Source organism: Rissa tridactyla, chromosome 16 (assembly GCF_028500815.1).
Source record: "Rissa tridactyla isolate bRisTri1 chromosome 16, bRisTri1.patW.cur.20221130, whole genome shotgun sequence".
In the NCBI taxonomy this organism is placed as follows: domain Eukaryota; kingdom Metazoa; phylum Chordata; class Aves; order Charadriiformes; family Laridae; genus Rissa; species Rissa tridactyla.
Genome location: NC_071481.1, coordinates 2,945,016 through 2,951,304, shown reverse-complemented (window position 1 = coordinate 2,951,304; position 6,289 = coordinate 2,945,016). Strand labels below are relative to the sequence as shown.

Below are 6,289 nucleotides of genomic sequence, written 5' to 3'. Positions count from 1 at the left end.
GGGGCCAGGACAGGGGTTGCCCCGTGGCACCTTTCTCTGCAGAGAAGCATTTTTTTTTTTTTATATGTTTTGTTGGTTTGGGGGGGGGGGTGTAAAATTTTTATTTTTTTTTTTTTTTTTTTTTTGTTCTCCTTGTGTTTTTTATAATTTAAACCACGGGAACAGATGAGCAAATCTCCTTGTTATCGAGTAGTTTTCCTTTGCATTTCAGCTTTTTTGTAAATTAGGAAATAATTCTAAAAATTACTAAGAGGATGATTTATTTAAAAGAGAACTTCGATAAATAGCATATGAAATATGGGTAACATTAGATTTAACTTCCCCCCCCCCCTCCCCGCGAGTGGGGGGGGGAGAATCCTTGAAGGCATGGATGCAAATATAAAATTATAAAAGATCTAAATAAAGCTTATTTTAAAGTACGGATGAGCTCCGGGTGGTTTCTTTGCTTGCCTGATGGAGAGCCTGGTGCCGGCGGTGGCGCGGGGACGTCACTGTGGTGGCACTGGGCTCGTCCCCAGGGGTGGCTTTGTCACGGGTGATTGTCACCCCTGCCCTGGCCGCCATGCAGATGGGGGGGGTGATGGAGGGGGGGGGGATGCGGGAGAAGGCTGCATCCCTGGAGCGACTCTTTCCCAGGACTGAGCGCTTGCACCCGGACACGGCACCGCTGGCAGGAGTCTGGGGCCGTCGGTGCATCCGTATGAAATAGGGATTTAAGGTAAGTGAAGATTTGGGAACGGGGGTGTGGGGGGGGGGGGCGAACAGCCAGGAGATGTTCCCATGGGATATGGAAGATGTAATGCCAAGAAAAGTAGGTGGGAGAGAGAAAGGAGTTGGTTTTGTGCCCTAACGCTTGCTAGTGGGTAAATTATTAATAACTTAAGGACAGATAAATAATTATTATGAATTTACGGGTGGCGTTTGTCACTCGCAGGGTTGTGCCAAGCGCTTCCAGCGGGGCCTGACGCTCTTTTGGGGGGGGTGGCTGCGTTCGCGGGCTGGGGCGAAGGGGAGGATGGCAGTGCCGGGGGCGGGTGTGTGGTGTGTCCGGGGAGGGCGTACGGGGCGGGGGCGACGGTGTCCTGCAGGGAAAGCATCCCCCGCTTTCCGCAGTCCGAGCCACTCCAGGTACTCGAGGTACAATTGACCGGGAGAAAAAAACAACCCAAACCATTTCAGACCAGACCTGCCATGATTTTCTGTTTTTTCACAACTGCAATGAGGGTATAGATGAAGAGATGTACAGATGTACCTTTTTTCTTCCTTCCCCCCTGCAACAGATGCATCCCGCTGGGTTTGCGAGCAGCTGCAGAGCAGGTAAGAGCCACCACACTCTCAACTGGGGAGAGCTGGAGAGGGAGGGGAAGGGGAAGGGGAAGGGAAGAGGGGAGAGGAGAGAAGAGAAGAGGGGAGAGGAGGAGAGAGGAGAGGAGGAGAGGAGAGAAGAGGGGAGAAGAGAGGAGGAGAGAGAAGAGGAGGAGAGGAGAGAAAAGAGGAGGAGAGGAGAGGAGAGAGGAGGAGAGAAGAGAAGAGAAAAGAGAAGAAGAGAGAAGAAAATGTCTAGAAGCCAGCTGGCTCTATAGCTCTGTCACCCGCAGCCGTACACAGTATTAATGGGAATTAAACATTGCATTAAAGTGTGACTATTGGGAGATAAGCCGGGTGCGGATCGTGGCAGGGTGTGTGGCGCTCGGAGCGGTTCCCTGTGGGGGTTTGCGTGTGCCCTTGGCTTGGGGTGCAGGAGAAGGGGGGGTGTGGGTGCTCGCCCACCCCGGACATGGTTTTAAATGCTCCGGGTGCCCTGCAACAGCGCCGGTGCGACGCCGATCCTGGTTGCCATGCCTGTCCCTGTTCCGTGGGGACCACGCCGGGTCTCCCCTGGCCACCGCTTGTCCCTGGGGAGGGGGCCACAGGCGGCATCTTCTGCACCAGAGCCAGGGCGAGCGGTGGGGGCTTGTTCCCTGCGGTCTGCGGGGGATGTCCTGGGCTGAGGGGTGTCTCTTCGGTGGCTTCATTGATGTCGGTGGCAGCGGAGGGTGGGCACGCTGCGGGTGCTGCATGGCTGCTGCATCCCCCCCACTGTGTCCCTGCTGCAGCACGCTGCGATGCTGCCATCGTGTGAGCGGTCCCCGAGACACAGCCCAACGCCGGGGACACCGCAGCCGTCCCAGACGCCCTTGTGCCCACGCTCTCCTCGCCCACGCTGGATGTGGCCAAAGGCTTGCGTTGGCCGCTTGGCTTTGGATGGCCAAAGTCAACGAACGCCCCCCCCCCCCCCAGCACCTCTGTGCTGGAGACAAGACTCATCCGCGCCTTCAAGATGCTGAACTCGGCCCAAAAAATGTGGTGTTTTCAGGTCTGGCCTGGGGTGTGTTTATTTTAGGGCTGACTCACGGTATTTGTGCACTTCACCCCGCTAATGTCACGCAGACGGAGTCACAAGCATGTTTCCCCCAGGGAGGACTTTAGACCGAGAAAGGGAAACATCACCGCTCCACGCTGGGACAACCGGGGTGCCCTGCGGAGGGGGGCACCCGAGCACCGCCGCGCTCCTTTACTGGTGCGTGAGCGAGCCACGCTGGTCCTGGCGCGGTCTCTGGGTGACGTTACAGCCGGAGCCGTGTTCACCCCTCGCGCCGTGGCGCTGCACCGATACCCTGCGGAGCCGGAGCGGGTCCGAGCAGCAGCCAGAAAGTGGGGGTGAGTCCTGGGAGGGTTTCCTGCCCCGGCACTGGCTCAGCCCATCGCTTCAGGCAGGTGATCTCACCCCCCTGGGGCTTATTTTTTGCCTGAAAGAGCAAAACCCTGTATGAAACCAAACGAATTGTCAGGATGGTTGGTGGGTTTTGAGACGTGGTCGGTCACAGACCGCAGGTGATGGGGGCCATGAATGGTGGCACCTCCCCGAAGGCTGGTGTCAAGGGTTGCCACTCGGGCTGCTGCTTTATTGCTTGGCATTGCTGAAAATTTGGGAATGTCCTTGTTATTTATTCCCCCCATTTTCAATGTTTTTCTTTAAGGTGTTTTCTACTCTCGCCGCTTTGTGCGTGTGAAGCCCATGTTGGAAGCGCCTTTCTGAGTCCCTGGGGATGCGGCAGTGCCCAACAGGATCTGTCACCGCGGGCATCCCGCCGGCCTTTGGCGCATCACACCGGCGTTGTCCCCCCGCTTCACCCCGTCCTCGGCTTCCCACTGCCCCGGCAGCGCCGCACACCAAGTTGCTCCACTCCATCCCACCGGGACACTGCATCAGACCCCGTATCTATCCAGGTAATAAGGTTTCCTTGGAGTTTTAGCATTGCTGGCGAGTGATTTCCCAGCATTTTCCCATTCTCGGGCACAAGCCATCGCTCGCCATCTGCTGCTGGTTCTGCAAAGTTACGTGAAACGTCTGCTCAGCCCTTTCAACGTCCAGCCACGCGATGCCACCGCAGCTCCTCTCTTCCAGCCCTGTTCTCCTCAGGCCCTGGGTCTCCTGTTCCCAAGCCCTCTCTTCTCCTGATCACTTGCATCCCGACGGCACCCCACGGGACACAGAGTCCCCAAGAAAAAACAATGAAGAAGTTCCTCACCCCCCTCCCATGCGGGGGTTTCTCCTGCCCGGCCTTTGGCAAGGCGGGACTGAGCCAGAGCATCCCAGTTGAGATGCGGAAACCCCCAGACTGGCACTGGGAGGAAGCAGTGGGGTGACTTATTACTCTTATAATTAATACAGTGTCTTGACTTACGCCGTTTTCCTGGTTGCAGAGGTGGTGTGTGCTTGAAATGGCAGCCGGCGACCCGGGGCGGTGGTTAGACTGGTTGTACCGGAATGGCCGTCCTCCCCGACGCCTGGTCCCGGCACGAAGGGCTGGCGATGCCGGCAGGTCGCGTCGTCCTCCCATCTGGCAAGAGCGGGGTTGTGCCAAGCAGGATTGTACGGAAATGCTCCTGGACTCCTGATTTTCCTCTTCTTTTTTTCCTCGCTTGTGTGACAGGTTCCCAGTCTGCAGCCCTGGTAGGAGCTCTCTAAACTGGGATACAGATACCAAGGCATGGGGACGAGAGACACCAGCACAGACCAGTACATGGGTCTGTGGGTGGACTTTCATCCCAGGGGATCTGCCGTGCATAGGAAGAGAGATACCAGTATGGACCAGTGCGTGTGGGCTGGGAACTGGGATCTGAGGGAGCCCGTTATGGAGCAGACTGGGATGGGCTTCCATCCCAGGGGATCTGCCGTGCATGGGGAAGAGAGATACAGTATAGACCACTGCATGCAGGCTGGGAACTGGGATCTGAGGATGGACTTTCATCCCAGGGGATTTGCTGTGCGTGGGAAGGGAGATACCAGTGCGTGTGGGCTGGGAACTGGGATCTGAGGGGGCCCGTCACGGAGCAGGCTGGGATGGACTTTCATCTCAGGGGATCTGCCGTGCAGGGGGAAGAGAAACCTGAGCATCCTCCCCAGCTCCAGATGTGTTACACTTCTGGCACTGATTAACTGTACAAAATAATTCCCTGTGTGATCTGGTGGCCCTGCTGACCGGACGCAAATGGACGGGCTTTTCCTCTTCCAGGCCGCGCCATCTGTCCCCAGGTATCCAGCAGCGGGATGTCGCCCGGAGCGGTGGGGTTGTCTCGCTATTGGAAAGGTTTGGAGGAATCCCGGGACGTGGCTGCGCTCTGGGGTGGGCTTTGCAGCGGTGCTTTTAACGTACGTGTTGAGCACCGTTCTTTGAGCAGAAAAAAGCTGGGGAAAACTGTTGCTGAGCAATTTCTGCCAGTAAAAGCAGGTAATGTGAGTCCCTGGCATCTCCAGCGAGCACCAGGGCATCAGAGGCCCCTCTGAAAGGCCCTTTTGTTGCCTGCTGATGGCGCCCGCTGGGGCTCCTGTTTCCTCCTTGGTGCTTCTGTACAAGCAAAGTCTTTATCCCGCGTGTTTGGCTGGAGAAACACCCCGGAGAGGTCCCGTCCCAGCCCAGACTGTGAGCGTTTGCAGGGGGAGGGGGGGTTTCAACCTGCCGGTAGATGAATACCCACGCCAGGGCGGCTGCTGTAGCTGGAAAGGCAAATGAGCCAAAGAAATGCATGTAAACGCATGAGCCCGCAGCAAAGCACGTGGCGGAGAAGGCAGGTGTGTTGGTAGCCATCCGGGCTCTGCCCTCCCAGGGGTACGAACGAGCCCCCTTAATTTAAGGAGGGGCAAACCAGCCGGGGTGGGCAGCGCCGGGGGAGAAAAATTAAGAAATCTGCTCCAAAGGGGACAACTGGGAAAAGGGGGAGCTGACATGGCTCGAGTGTGCCGACACGCAAACGCGCGGCCGCCTGCTGCCATGGAAAATGCCATTTTTGGACAATATTCAGCTTTGCAGAGAGAGCGGGAACCACAGAATCAGAGAACAGTGGGGGTTGGCAGGGACCTCTGGAGATCATCCCGTCCAACCCCCGGCCAGAGCAGGGTCACCCACAGCAGGTGGCACAGGAACGCGTCCAGGCGGGGTTGGAATGTCTCCAGAGACGGAGACTCCCCCACCTCTCTGGGCAGCCTGTGCCAGGGCTCTGCCACCCTCACAGCAAAGAAGTTCCTCCTCGTGTTGAGATGGAACTTCCCATGGTCAAGTTTGTGCCCGTTGCCCCTTGTCCTGTCCCCGGGCACCACTGAGAAGAGCCTGGCCCCATCCTCCTGACACCCCCCTTTAAGTATTTATCAGCGTTGATAAGATCCCCCCTCAGTTGTCTTTTTTCCAGACTGAAGAGCCCCAAATCCCTCAGCCTTTCTTCACAAGAGAGGTGTTCCAGTCCCCTCAGCATCTTGGAGGAGCCGAGGTCACCTGAGGAGCCGCTGTGAATGTCCCCTCTGTGCTCGCCGTCCCCAGGGCCGCTCTGTGGGGTGGGTGACCTGGCTCGGGCTGGGCTCTCCCCACACGGGATCAGCGTCAGTCGCGGTGTAAAGTGCATTTTTCCCCCCTGTCGTCGTTCTCATAGTTGATGTGCAGAGAAGGCAATTCCCTGCTACAGCCACCCACCGATGGAGCTTTGGGAGATGGTGCTGTGGGGAGGGGAAGGAGCGGGGGGGAATTATTCGCCTGAGCCGGGTGGCCAAGCCTGAAAATGCAAAGCAAATCTGTACAAGGGGAAAAAAAAAAAAAAAGCACCCACCTATCTGCATATATGTTTAATAATTATTATTTTTTACAGCACGGCTCTCAAAGTCGGCCTTTGAATTCGAGGAGGAAGGTGAGCGGGGAAGGGCAGTGCTGCCATGCACCGGGAGGAGGAGCCGGGGCAGGTGAGTCAATGGAAAATA

The 6,289-nt window shown here is 57.0% G+C and overlaps 1 protein-coding gene across 1 annotated transcript in view; it reads left to right on the top strand.

Annotated features, from left to right (window-relative positions):
• Positions 1–5,754: 5,754 nt before the first annotated feature.
• The window catches only part of TMEM51 (transmembrane protein 51), a 17,203-nt gene continuing 16,668 nt past the window's right edge, over positions 5,755–6,289 (top strand). The window contains exons 1-2 of the mRNA XM_054222738.1: positions 5,755–5,872; positions 6,181–6,271. The gene's annotated coding sequence lies outside the window, so the exon portion shown is untranslated. The remainder of the gene's footprint in view (positions 5,873–6,180; positions 6,272–6,289) is intronic.